Source organism: Sylvia atricapilla, chromosome 5 (assembly GCF_009819655.1).
Source record: "Sylvia atricapilla isolate bSylAtr1 chromosome 5, bSylAtr1.pri, whole genome shotgun sequence".
Taxonomy (NCBI): Eukaryota; Metazoa; Chordata; class Aves; order Passeriformes; family Sylviidae; genus Sylvia; species Sylvia atricapilla.
The window spans coordinates 54,664,381-54,679,790 of NC_089144.1; the positions used below are offsets into that span (position 1 = coordinate 54,664,381).

A 15,410-nucleotide genomic window follows, 5' to 3' on the forward strand; every position below is an offset into this window, starting at 1 on the left:
GAACTTAAGAACATAGTCCCCATGAAGGCAGCAGCCACACCACACGGTCAGCTGGCTTCTAGAAAACATCAAATCCATAAAAGACCAGCTCTGTAGCAGAGGAAACACCCTCCTACGATCCTGTCAGAGCACTCACAGCAGCATTTGAGCAGACTGTTTCAGTTCTGTTCTACAGAATGGAAATTTGACTCAGCAAAGCAGCTTCTCATTAGTCTCCTCTGAATATCACAAGCTGAAAATGGTGACAATATTCTACATTTTAAAGGCTAGAAAGCGGGGAGACACAAATATGACAACAGCTCTCAGTGGTCAGTTCTCAGTGCCAAACATTTGACACAAAATTTTTGTGAGCCCGGAGCCCTGCCAGGCCAAATCACACAAGATCGCTGCTATGATGAAAGCCTACAGCTGAGAACCCATTGTATTCTTCTAACCCAACAGATGATTACATTTAGTTTCATCCTACTTGAAAAGGAAAGCAAGACCCTAAAACCCTAATAATCCTGTGTCCCATTCAAATCTTTGCTGAGGTTATTACGGTGTGAGATAAAGGGAGAGGCCTGCATTCCTCTTATCTTTTTGAGCAGGGAAAGTGAATTAGGCAGCTCACATGTGCCAGACCCAGTCAGGACATTCATTTACTTTGCTTCTGCAGTGGTCTGATAGAACACAGTTAAAAAGTCTCCTTTCTTTACATAGTCACACATTTAAGTTAGCAGTGCAGCCATGAACACAGAGAAAAAAACACAGAGCTCTGCAGTGACTAAACCCAAGTACAGATAAGGTTTTTTTATTGCAAATGTTTCAACACTAAAAGCAACTAAGCCATTTTGATTTAGCCATCAATCAGTCTTTGGAGCCAAACCTCCCCCACCACCGTGTTCCGATACTATTCTCCTTTGCTGAAAGAAGGGTGGAAGTATAGGTTCAGCAGATTTTGAGTTACCCCAATTTTGCTTTAAGAATTTAAAGTGTAAAACATGGCTGAGCCACCTGCCAGACCTAGAACAGCATTTTCATCCTCAGTGCACCAAAGAATTTAATTTGCTACTTTCATGCCCTGCTTCAGGAGTTTTTTCTTTACAGAAACAACTTTTCTCAAAGAGAGTGCAAACCATGAGCAGCATGGCCATGAGGGATCACAGTGGGGGATGAGGAAGAAAGGAAGGAGCTGAATTAAAAGCACTGAAGGTGATGCAAGGAAGGTAAGGAAAAACATTTCCTGCCATTTGCTAGCACCTTCAAGGGGTATCAACATTTTATTTAGATCTAGAACAGAAAGGATATGAACAGAATAAAAAAAAACAAACAATGGGGTATTTCATTTCCACAAGAAACTCTGGAATAAAACTGCATTAGCAAACTGACCACAGACACCCCCCTCATTAGTAAGATGTTCTGGCTGCAAGAAGCCTATGATCTTTTCAACTCTGAAGTCCAGCTGTAAGGGCATGGGAGAGGACACACTGCTCCTAGCCTGTGGCAGCTGGACAATGGCCACAACTGAGTAAACACCCAGTGTCTATAGCTCAGGATTTGTCTTTGCAGTGAGACCACATGAAGATGAAGGAGTTTATTCCACTCTCTGTACCCACACAGAACACCCCTACACAGCAAAGGGAACAACTGCTTTTAAAAGCCTCTTTAAAATGCCATTTTTTAAACCACCAGTTGCTCAGCAAACTAAAAAAGGAAACAAAAAGAATACCCTAAGCAAAAAATTCCCACAAAATCTTGTCCATTAAACAGATATGTACTTCCTGTCCTTGGACACTTATCATCACATACATCATCTGTTAACAAAGCTGAAAATGTCTCTAAACACAGCCATTGCCTTAGTACATATCACACAAGTTCCCTACAGCGAGCAATTACATACACCAGGTATGGGCTCCACCCACGAGAATCACCTGAAGTATTCATTTCTGTTCACCAGCATTGCTGCCATCTGCCCAGTAATCTGGAAACAGCCATAGGAACAACTAGTTGCAGTCTTCTTAAGAGATGTGTTTCTTGTTTTCCTTACAATTACAGTTAACACTGTGTAAAGAGTGACCCTCATTCTCCCACTGTTACAGATCTCTGTAGCAACCCATCATGAGCAAAATCAATCTGGGAGCTCTTCAGAGCTTATCTTCCAATTGCCTATGCCTTTTGACATTCTTCAGACTAAGAGTAAATAAATAATAAAAAGTATCCCTCCAAGATTTCAACTCTGTTTATCAGACAGATGGAAATTGGATGATCCACGCTGGCCTGTGTTGTTTCTCCACCCTTGGAGAGCAGCCTTGTAAATTAAGCTGAACTTACATCCATTTGTCACCTTCCACACGGCTTTGCAGGCAAATATCTCTCCACAATCAGCTGTTCCAGCTGTCTCAGGCAATGAGACCACAGCAGAGCATGATCTCAAAGAGGCATGCCAAACCTGCTGATACAACTCTCTTGTGGAATATTCAGATCACAAAATATTCTGCGTTGGAAGAGACCCACAAGGATCATCAAGTACAAGTCTCAGAGGCTGAAATCCCAGACCTGAAGAACTCAACAGCAAATCTCATTAGTATCTGAGTAAGTCTAAAAACATTGCCCTCAGATTGAAGTGGAGGGGTTGGGTGACTTCGAGTGAAAAATAAATCTGCTGGTTTGGGAATACAGGAGATGTGGCCATCTGCTTCAGACCTTTTCCAGAGAAATACAGCACTCTGTATTTTACACCAAACACTGAATTTATGTAATGTTATAATCCAGTAAAAGACTTGGTAATAGCTGGGATGATTATGGGGCTGAAACCATTTCATACAATCCAGCTTTAACTGGTTTCCACTTGAAACTGCAAATCAGCCTGAGCATTATCTAAGGCACTTTGGGTTTGGAGTCCTTTGCCCAGTACTACTACATTATTATTATTGTCTGAATTATGACAGCACTAAAATTTCCTGATCAAGCTCCTGGGTTTGCTACAGTAGGCAATTTATGAAGATAGGGCAAGATCTGGTCCCCATTCTAAAGAGTGTGCATTCTGATTAAAGAGAAACTTTATAATTTGTAGCCCAATCTGCCCTCAGTGAGTCATAAATAAACCTGCTTAATCTAAATTCTTTTTCCTACTTTTCCTATTTTTTTTACAGGAGTAGAAGAAACCTCCCTAATTTGAGCTGGAACACAGTAATCCATTCTAGAGGAGGCAGGAAGAAAGAATTACTGTGGATCTGAACTCTGACTCCATTTCAAGAGTGTCAGAAATACATGAAAAAAATCCAAATAGTATAAAAGCATTTAAGATTTTTAAGCAGGCAGCTCCTATCTACCTCTTCTTTCCTCCATGATGCACTCAAATGTCAGTCTGGTTTTTATGCCTGCAGAAACACCTTGCATTCCTAGCAGTGCCCTCACAACATGGGCTCAATTAGACACAACTGAACCTATTCAACAAGCTCTTTCCCACACTACTTTGTTGTCCTGAAGCTTTTACATGTATTACAGATTGATTTTGTCTGTGGTCCACCCCAAGAAATGAGATCATTCATCCTGTACCAAACTGCTGCACCTCCAACTTGCAGCCTAACCTACTTCTAAGACCTCTGCCCTTTATTACGTAAGACTGCAGCAGCTGAAGTGATACCTGCTGATCTGTGTCTCCAAATCTATGTCAGATGGAGGATGTCAGTAAAATGTCCTCAATGACAAACTTCACTGCCAGACTGAGTCTATAAAAGTTGAATTTGTTGGTCTTCTGTGCTCTTAAAAAGTCCTTCTATTTACACAGGCTCTTCCTGAAAGGATGGGTGGGGTGAGGATGGGCTTTGTTAAAATACCCAGTGGGGAGTGCTCTTTGTGTCACTGTTGATATTCAGCCCCATTTTATTTATGATTCCATATGTTTTTAATCTTTTTATTGTTTGCTTAATTTGTCTTATGATAGGCACACTTCAAAACCTGAATATAAACAACTGATTAATCTTCACCTCCAAAAAAAAAAACCCCAAAAAACCAACATAACAAGTGCACAAGCTTCCTCAGAGGGCTGTGCCTCTTTCAAGCTTTGCATGCCAGTTTCAGCTGTATTTTATTTCATTCAAGTCATATCTAAAAATGTGCTGAATGGTGGGGAGAAAACTGCTTTTTCTAATCATTCCTCCATCATTCAGTGAGAGCTGCCAGCATTCTGCTCAGACCTGCTCAAGAAGATTCATTTTGATGAGGGAATGAGCAGAATTTCAGTCCAAAATGCCCATGCTTCAAAAAGATGTAGTGCATAAAAACAAGTGGTTATGCTTGAGACATGCCATCACAGTTCTTAGTCCAGTGTTGTGCATGAATACTGATATTAATACCCATATTTTTTACATATTTCTCAATTTGACATGCACCATTTTCTTTTCACATTGAATGTAGAAGAGACAAGTGGATAAAATTAATCAATGGCTGGAAATGGAACCGAGACAAATTAAAACTGGAAATTAAGCACATATTTTGAACAGTCACGATAACTGCACACACAAGAAATGATGGAACATCTATCTCTTGTATCTCCACATTGAGATGGATGCCTTTTTGGAAGTTAAACTACAAAATAATACTGATTTTTGGGTTCGTTGTAGATAGCTTGGTGAAATTCCACTAACACTTATGTATGGGAAGTTAGACTAGATTATATGGTGGCACCTGCTGGACTTAAACACTACAGCCTTCCATTTACAAACAGAAAATTTTTCTCATTTTCCTCACAATTTATCTCTGTCTCACAAATACTTTTACTGTGTTTATCCATCCATTCTCCCGTGTTCTACAGGAATACAGCCTGTGCTTCCAAGCAGGCAAATCACTGAGACATGCACACAGTTCTCAGGCCGTAACAGAGACTGATACACCTTTTAGTGTATTATATTCTCATTTGCTCAATTTTCATACCGTGTTTCTAATACATTCTCTTCCTTTTCATAGCTCCAAAGATTTCAAGGATTATTATTTTTTTCTGAAGGGTAACCACTTATCAAATACTTTTTCAGAAGAACATTCTTTCTGTCAGACCTGGTATCCTTAATTTCTGACCATGCCTTTAGAAGCATTTCTTCTACCTTAAACCTTGACCTAAAATACCTAAAGGCTAAAACTTTTGGCCATTTTAACAACACTTTTTTTTTTTTTTTTTTTTTTTTTTTTTTTTTTTTTTTTTTTTTTAATTTCAGCTGAGCAAAACCATTAGTTTATTTACTTTGGTTAAGGACTCGGCTGGGAGATTGTTATTTTTGTTTAAATGACAAAACAGTTAAGCATGGGAAAGAAAAGGTCTTCTGAGAGGTTCAGTTTGTGTATCTTTCTTCTTATGGTTCCTTCTTTTATGTTTTTGCCATTAGGTTTTTTAACAGGTAAGGGAAGAGTAGGTACATTCATCCCTCTAACAGTGTGATTCTGAAATCTAAGGTGCAAGCCATCCACATTGAAGAATGAAGGATAAAAAGTGAAATGCAAAGTAAAAAACACAGGGAAAAAAGACCCCCTAGTGACAACAAAAATCCTCGATGACTACCAAGTAATGCCAAAACCATCCAGAGATATTTATTTCTTTGCTGGGGATGGCACTGAAACCTCTAGGAAAGATCCCGGCTTCCCAAATTACCCGTTTCAGTTGAAAACATAAATTTCAGTTTTGTAAATGTCCAAGATTTCCAATGAAAAATTTCTTTTCTTTTTTCTTGCTCATAACAGCACAGTTCCTTTGGTTTTAGATTCAAGCCCTAAACTTGGGCCTCGCAGTTATACCCAGTGTGTACCATCACAGCCTCGCTCTGCACAAAGGCAGAATGACTCATGCATGCGCCTATTTTTCTTTTTTTTTCTTTTTTCTTTTTCTTTTCCTCATGGCTTAAAACTGATGATCTGTTTCATATTATGAAATGCAAGCAGATTCTCCAACCACAGCCACACAGCTCTGGTAAATCGCCTGTGAGCACCTCAGCATAAATCAGGGCTGCAGTTGCAGGGCTGCAAACATGAAGGGTAAAACCCTTCTGCTACCGAAACTATGTCAAATTTTCCTCCAACGTATATTATATTTAGATAAAAGTGCTTGCTGGAAATGTACCAGGTGGGAAGCATGTAATTCTCTCAATATGTGAAGCCTAATGCTCTGCAGCTCTACTGTGTAACAATAGACATGGCGTTGACCTGTCAGTGAGCAGAGCAGCATATTGAATCTGCTCTAATTTAGAAGTTGCATGTGAAAAAAACCAAAATGAAACAAAAAAACCCCAAACAAATAATAATAATAATAAACTAAAAAACCCACCAAAACAAACAAACAAACAAAACACCCAACTGAGCAGAAAACCGTAATTGGCCAAATGCCTTCTACCTGATAATTTTTTACTGTTTTTCCTGAAGCTTAGTGGAGTTCACCCAGATCTCTGTTTCCCTGGCAGATGGCAAACATGCAAAAAAAGTGTACAAAACAAGTTTGCTTTTCCAAACGTGAAAAAGTGGGAGCAAGACGCAATCAGTGTGCATACCACTGTGGTTAATGTGGTATTTGTTGACTCTGGAGCAAATCACTTGCTGCCACCATCTCCAGCTTCTAGTGCTTCATTGCATATAAAATCCAAAATAATTTATGCCACAGCCTTACCCAGTAAGTAATATTTCAGGCATATGACTTGAGAACAGCAGGCATCTTGCCTAGCTGAGGCATAAGTCAGGCTTTACAGGATTTGCCCAAGAATGCACAATCCACAATTTCTGCAAAGACAAATAAGAAGTTTTCTTTCTTGTGGTTTTGGGCTGCTATATTTAATATGGCTTTCAAGGCACTTTTATACCTCAAATTGCTAGCTTACTGATTGCATCCAAAATTAAGATCTAACTCAATGTGCAGTTTAGCCCAGTAGCTGCAGCAGGAAATATTTTTTGGAAAAAAAAAATCAACTTTAATATATATATGTATTATTTCTGTTGTTATTTGTTTTATTCCAAAACTACGTCCTCAGAAATTAGCAAACAAGAATAAATTGATGATTTCAGAAAAGCACAAACTGAATTATAATAAATACTGCTGACCTGGAAACCCAGCCTTCAATTTTATCTGCTTATCTACTTCCACCCTGGTTACCAGCTTTGAAGGCTTCTTTAATGCAGCACTCTAGGAAATAGAGAACCTCTTAACAAACCAACACTTGCACTTTATTTCCTCCACAAAGATTAATAGGATTGCTGCATTTTAAGGGCATTGTATTTTAAAAGGAAGTGCAGGACTATGAGGATAAGATCTCATACACACAAAGCCGCTTTAATTTCAACCTGCTCTTGCTCCAATATTATGTAAAGACAAAGACTAAGAAAGTTAACTCAGAGAATCACTAATTTGAGGAATGAAACATTAATATCTAAACCAATCTCAGTCACACACCCTAATGCCCCATCACCATGTCCAATCTGCTCACAATCAACTCCCAGCATACATTCATTCACCCTCCACCCTGACAAAACAAGCAATTTGTGAAACTGGAGACGCAACAAGGCTTTGTTTTTTGCATATGACAAAATTCCGAGCAGAACTACCTTTTGTATTTTCTTCTCTTCCCTGCCAGGCTTTGCAGGGTATAATGAAGACCCACAAACCAGGATCTACAGCAGGGGAGTGCTGAAGGGAAGAAAACTCACAGCATCACAAGGATTGATATCAAAGACAATGCCCACCAAGGGTGCTGGACCCACCCTGGAAGGAGTTTTTTATCTGTCACTGACATGCTGCCATGCCTGGGGCAGATTCATCAGTTTGTAGGGCTTCATACCCAAACCAGTGGTCTCTGATTTAGGACTGACCCTGAAAGTCATCAAGGATTTGAACAGAGTGGGACAGAGATACTCAGTGGGGCAGGAAGCAGGAATAGCAGATGAGGTCTGTAGGGCAGGAACAAGGCATCTCCCTGGACTGTGGACAGGGAGAGAGGAGGCAGACAGCAGCCAAGGGATGAGGAGCCTCCATCCCTGCAGGGCACAAGATAGGCACTGGAGGAACGTTGATGGAGAAATACTGGGAGAACAGGGAAAAGGGAATATAGATCCTTTTGGGAATAGCCAGGAGAGTGAAAGCAGCAGGACTGGGCAAGTGGCTGTCACCAACCTCCAGCCAGGTTCACAGGACTGCCTGAAGCTTGGAAAACCACAGCCCTCCATGGCTAAGAGAAGGGAAACTGTAACACAGCAGGTTGTGACTACCCAGAGTACGCTTCACTCAGTAACTTCAGCCTAAACCCAAGTGTTCTGTGGTCTGAAACACCTACAAACAGTCAGAACCCAGTGTTTTTATTGCCTGCTCCATTGAAGGTATGGATGTTAGCATTAGTCTGGTCTCTGTGAAGTATCAAAACTGCTCTGTCTTTCCCAGGGGATTAGAGATTGTAACTAAGTGACTACTGCTCAGAGCCAGACAGGTCCCTGAGGATGTCTGCTGAAGCTTTCAGAAATACAGCAAACACTGGGCTGATGAACAAAGTACAAGACATGTATTTGCACACAGGGAGTCTGGAAAAATAATTTTACCAGATAATTATTCGGATAATAATAGAATAATCTTTTTTTATCCACTCTTCCCAGCACAAAATATGCACTAGCAGGACACAGCCTCAACATACCACAGCAGATTAAATATCAAAATAAATGCCACAAACAGGATAGCAGATGAAATTCAAGACCAGAACGTGCACCAAAACAGAGAAGACTGTAAACCCTTATGCTATCTGAAATAAACCACTTGAGGGGAAATACGGCATTACAAATACATCCAGTGCTACAACATGTGGTAAATGGAAAGAAAAATTTAATGAAAATCAGATGTCTCAACATTTTCTGGTACCGATTCCCCACGCACACAACTCACGGATGCTGTGCAGGTGTGGATTTTGTTTCAAGGGAAATTCATGGCTTTTAGCTTTTAACATAGGCAAGTATCTCTCTCTTTCCGAGGTGTTTAAGAAGCCTACTGTCAACAGCCAAGGTGATTAGGAGACACTTTGAGTGAGACAGCAGAGGAATTATTAGCACAGATCCAGTCATTTGCTAACAGGATTAAGGGCAGATACATTCCATGCATCCCTCTGAAAGCTAATCCTGATGTGTCTTTCACCTTCATGAAAGGTAAAGAACCTTTCCATAAAACAGGTCCATGCAGATCTCCAGGGTCACGTACAGCCCTTTGAACAGCTCGCTAATGTTACAACAATTTGCAGACATCGTATAACAGCACTGTGCAGATTAAACAGCTGGAAGCTTGAAATGCAGCCATTGTAACTACACCCACATAAACACAATAAAATATCCTGGCTTTATCCTTTCAATTAGCTTTCCCTTAGATGTGCTTGTTCTTCTCATATTGCTTCACTGTAATCCTTATTCCAGAGGAGTTACTCGTAAGAAATTACCAAACTCAGTACTGGAGATACTGTCTGGAAAGCTGACAGAGCTCATGAGAGCTGATTAATCATGCTGCAAATACAAATCTAAAAGCCACTGTTCTTTTAAAAGGAGGGGGAGGAACAACCCTTTTCACAGAACTCTAGCATCCAACAAAAACCTCTTCGATTTCAAAGACTCACTAACAAATTATCCACAGTTTATAAGCTGCTCACAGAAAGTATCCAGATAAAAACCAGGAATCAGTAGGAAATAACAATTTGCTTGCCCTAAAGGTGTCTACAGCCTGGAGACATCCAAAAGGACAGTGTAAAGGCAGCTGTAAAGAGGCACGGAACACAGAGAAACCACTCTGTGGAGATGGGACAGGGTGAGTGACTTCGTATTCAGTGCTATCTGCGTGATATCAAACCACAGCAGTTATTGTAGTACTCTTTTTGTTGTTTTTGCTGATAATTTGAATTTCATTCTGGAATAAGCAGTTCCACACAGGAAGCCAGTCAGTAAAAGCTGCAGCAAAATTCTTTACACAGGTGGGCATCAGTACAGGAAGGATGGCAAAGAGCTGCTGTGATAAGAAAGCAATACAGCCAATGGAAACAGACTGCAAGTGCAGCCAAAAAGGGATCTGATCCCAAAAGAGACAAGCCTTGATCAGTTTCCATCACCAGGAAGCTAAGCCATCTAACAGTTTCAACTGACATTTTTACAGAAAGGGTAATCAAAAAATTCATCATTAAACGTACACACCCACAGATGTTTAAGCGAAGGCTTCTGGTATAATCCATTACATTCCAGAGGTGAATGCAGACCAATGACTATTCTCCCCTTATTATTATACTAGTTCTTGGCCCTTGTTAAATTCTGTCCATCAAAAGATCTCAACATGTTTTAAAAATGTTAAGCAATCATTGCAACCCTTCTGACTTCTGTGTGGTAGGTATTATGACTATTATAATGCCAGTTTATGGAATGGAAAAACAGATATATAGATGAATGTACTACTTTTAGTCTAAACCATAGAGCAGATATGGTTCTCTTTTGGCTGCACTACTTCACACCTGCTCCAAAAGCTTGTTGAAACTACAACAAGAAACTTCCAGCAACTTCTAAAGGGAAATGTTGTAAGTATCTGGAATCCTTCCTCCCAGTCCCATCTCCAACAGCTGCAATTGTGCTGACTTCCACTGCTGCTCTTGAAAGCCACTGACAGAATTATCCTGAGATGTCTTTTTGTGGCATTCCAAACAAAGAGACATACTCCCCTGAGGTCTGTCTGATTAAGTGATGGCCTGCTTCTCCTCTACATTTTAAATAATGCCTTCTGTTGCTAGGTATTTCCAAGTCAGTAGTCTACACTTTTTACAAAAAGAGGTGTGCCTGCTGGGGAATAGGAAAGGAAAGGCCAAAAGCAAGTGTAGCTCAGGGGATCTTGTGGCCATGTCACTGAAAAAGCACCTCGGACTTCTCACAAGGGGCAGCAAGGCTCAACACAGTCTGGAATCATTCAAAGCACTGGACTGTGAACTGAGACACACATAAATGGCTGAAAGTATGAGAAATGGGGTTCAGGGTCATCACTCTACCACTGGGAAATAAGGAGTTCACTTGCTGCCACACCCTTCTGCTTCTCAAGCTTCAACAGGTACAGAAAGCTCAGTAGGACATGGGGAGGCAGGACTCCCAAAAGCTGATGGAGTGAGAAAACACCAGCTCTACAGCAGAGAGGTTTTAGTCCTAGAGAAACGGTAGGAAGTCACACAGGAATGGCTTCTGTGCATCACAGCTCTCACTGCTCCCTTTTGGGTCCCACAGCATCCATGGGACTGACCTGAATGTCACCCACCCTTCCAACACCAGCTCTTGCAGGACTTGGTCTGGATTCAAAGTCAAAACGTCTCACCTGGACTGCAAGACAGAGTGCTTTGGGGTGTCACTGAGACTTCTCAAACATTTGCACAGCAGATGGATTTTGGAAGCATTTGCATAGCAGATGAATCCTTACAAATAACACCAGAGAACAGACCCTAAACTTGATCCAACCATGCACTGCTCACCCAAGTATCCTCTTCCCAGCAATCCATAGTAACCATTCACAGACACACTAAATCCATTGCAAGGGAGATGCAATTCCATTTATTCTTTCATGAAAGATCTCACAGAATTTAAGCCGTGCAACCTGAAAGGCACTGGGAGGGGGCAAAAAACCAAGCACTGGGTAGCAAATTTACATTTAATATACTTTCATAAAAGTAAAACATTTGTAAAGCAAGGATTTGGCAACATAAAATGACAAATACTTGGCACAACAAAGAACCAAAACAAGCATAAGAGAACAAAACAAGCATAAGAGAATTTGAATTTCTGCTCACACAGAGCATGGTCCAACCTGTTACCACATTTCAATCCAGAATACCAAGTAAACAAGAACATGGTAACCATCCATCTGAAGAAGATAACCTTTAGCAGCTACAAGGTAACAAAAGGGATCAGCAATACTATAAACTGGAGCAATAATTTAAGAATGCTCTTAATTCAAAATAACATGCTGAGAGTTACAAAGAAGTTTCAAAGACTTCATTTGGCTTCTCTTCTGCTGCAGGCTCTTGTGTGAGATGCTTAAACTCCCTGGTGCCCCAGTTCCAATCTGACTAATGCTCAGGGATGTTCAGTGAAAAAAGAAGCATGCATTTCAGGATCCAGAGGCCAATAGGGCACTACCTACATCAAACACAGGTGTAACTCTGAACCCAAACACTTGCACTCCTCTGCCAATGCGGTACTCTTGGATGTACTTAGGGCTGCTTCTCCCAGCTCAAGATGAGCAAGAGACAGGCTGCCAGTGTTGGTGCACAGCTATAATCATATACAAACAGGTTTTCTGGAAGTTTGGCCAAAGTTTGCTCAAAATACCACCATTCAAAATTGTTCAGGGGCAACAAACACAGGCCTGGGTGGGAGATGCTGTTTCCTACCTCATCACTTCACAGGGTGTTGGGTGAGTTTGAAAGACAGGGAAGAACCCAGGAATTCAGGTAAGTAATTAACCCTGTGGCTTCCTCAAAATGCCAAATGACCAAAGCAGCTCTCAGACATGCACAAGAAAGGAATATTTGTTCTCTGCTGAATGGGCTGCAAATTATCACTAATGCACATGCAGTCAGTGGAAGATTTCACAGCCATATAGATAAGGACTATAGGCACATCAAGATAGCTCTGCTACAGCATGAGGAGAGTTTAAGTTTAGTAAACCTTGAGTAAAAACTTTGTCTTCAGAGAACAACAAAACTGCTCCACTACAGCCTTTTTGGCAAATTTAACACAGGAACAAGGAGAAACTTGGTTCTCAAATCTCATCTTTCTAACTAAAGTAAAAATTTAGCTGGCTTTGGAAACAGATGTGGCCTCTGCTAATTAGGCTTTTGGGCTTTTTGCAGTTCTGAGAAAGAAAACTGCTGACATGATGTGTCTGACCACTCCTGTTCCAGGAGGAGTGAGATGACTAAGGCCAAGATGCATAACACCATCTTACACACCCCAAGCACATGCCAGTGATTTTCCTTTTGCAGGACAAACAGAATCCTAAAAACCTCAGACTTCACAGAGGAAAGATGAGTATTACACAAAATACACACCCTAATTTAAAATGGGATTCTTCTTTTATAGACATCAGTGTGCAAGAGAATGCAGCAAGGTCAGAACACACTTCATTTGGGCTTTGCAAAATAATCAAATCACTATCAAGAGATGACTGAAAGGGAAAGGAAAAAAAAAAAAAAAAAGAAGAGGGAAAGGAAACATATGACAATGGAGAATGTCACTGTAGCTCATGGGAGCTGGAAAGCCAGGAACAACTCGAAAATGACCAGAGACTGCAAAGGTTCCACTGATGGTGGCACACATCATTTGTGGACGCTGAAACCCACAGTGCACTGAGCTTGTGAGGTTCACCCATCCCATGATCCTCTTGCTGAGTCACAAACTCCACTGGATCAGGTATAACAAAAGAAGTACAAGCAAACAAACAAACAACCCCAAAAAAACCCACACACAACAACAACAACAAAAAAAAAACCAACAACATAGTAAGGAACGAGCTAGGACAGCAACAGTTGTGATGCTAGAAGGTACTTCTGTAATTACATTGCAGCAACTCCAGTGCTGAAAGAATTGCAGATGGAATCTGGCAAGCCAAAAACCTCCTGCTCAGAAACATGTAATATATTTTTATGGTTAGAAGGGCCTGTGGGTGATTTGGCAAACCAAACAGAAGCCAGAATTTTACATCCTACTGTCAAGTGCATTGCTCTCAAGGACACACCTCTTGGACAGGCCTTCACATTTCTAGAAGAATCGTGGGAAGGAAAACAAATGAACATGGATGGCTTCTCCAGGGGCTGTTTTCTCAAAATTTTTTTAATACATAGCACACCAGTTAGGAGATATTTTTGAATACTGTTCAGTCTGGAACCAGAATCACCTTTTATTTTTAGTCCCATAATACAGCAACATTTGCCTCAAGGACCCACAGCAGGAGCAGATCCTGCCAAAGAGAAGTATAAAGCAGATTGAAAATGATCTGAAAAAGATCTAGAGTTCAGAGTGAAATTTCTTGCAGAGAGTTCATCCTCTCCAGTTACCAGGCCAAGTTCTGCTGGGTCAGTCCTGCTCACAAGAAACTGTGTACCTCTCACTGTTGCTTAGTCAAGGTATATGGAAAAGTGGTGGATGGAAATTAAAAAAGAAGACTAAGCTAGCCAAGCCCCTGATCTTGAAGAGAAATGTTGACTGAGGAGGAATCTGAATTTAAACAGGCATCTTGCAAAAAAAACCCAAAAAAACCAAAACCAAACCAAACAAAAAAAAAACAAACAAAAAACCAAAAAAAAAAAACCCCCAAAAAAACCCCCACCAAACACCACCCAAACCAAACCCTACCAATCCCTCCCCAAAAAAGGTTGTTTATTAAGCTTTTGGGAGTAGTCCACACCTAATAGTGCATCTGTATATTTTGCTTAATGTGAGTTGGTACATCCAACCCCTGGTACTAAAGCTGTTTATTTTCCTTTTCTGCTCTCTTATGGTCCATTTGTCTTTCACATCTTTTCCCTACAGTAAGCTAACCTCAATAATGACAGGATATGTACTCTAGAATCACTATGGTGGGGAGCAGAGGAAAAAAATTGCGTCACAAGTGATGCCAGCAAATGTACAGTATTCAGAAGAAAGTGAGCAAGAGAGTGACAGAAAACTGGGTATTAGTGACTAAGTTACCCATTATTCCTTCTCCAATCAAAGAAATACACCAGAGCACCAGGTGGAAAGGGAGCAGCACCTTTACATCAGCTTCTGTCTCCTGATGCAGCACAAAGTGAATTTAAGCAGAGCCAATAATTTGCTTAGTATTCTTTTACCAAGAGATAAACAGAGACTGAGGAACAAAAAGCCCAAAATACCAGCTTCTGTCCTCATTTAAATATCTTTGTTCCAAATAATTCATCTCAAAAGTCAAGGAACTGCATCGATTTCAGATGTGAAGCCTGTACTTAAGGCTGGGATGTGCTGCTCCTCTCTGGGATTCAATATGCACATCCAAAACAATTGGAAGGATAAAACAGATGAGCAATCAACTAAACCTTGTAGCCAGTGCTTTGCTTCAACAGTGGGTTTTGGAGAAGAGAGAAATTGTATCGAAATACCTTGGATTACAGTGTGATTTTTCTGACAGCTTCACAAACTGCTTAAGTGCTTTAGAGGTAAAAAAATCTCCACATGGAAATCTGTTTTCCAGTGTACTCGCTGTCTCCCAAAAAAGATGTTTGCAGTATTGCACTGTTGGACTTGCAAAAACGTCTCTTTACCATGTCCAGTTTGAGCGTCAGAGTGAGATTTCACAGCAGCAGCTGAACGCTTGTGGAAAAGAGAAGGAAGAGGGGAGGGGAAGGCAAAAGGGGGTGTGGGGGAAGCCCTCCCTGTCTGCTCTGCAAAGGATTTGAACT

At 40.7% G+C, this 15,410-nt stretch overlaps 1 protein-coding gene across 4 annotated transcripts in view; it reads right to left on the reverse strand.

Annotated features, from left to right (window-relative positions):
- The window catches only part of CALD1 (caldesmon 1), a 172,471-nt gene that overhangs the window by 28,601 nt on the left and 128,460 nt on the right, over window positions 1-15,410 (reverse strand). The gene's annotated exons all lie outside the window — the stretch shown is intronic.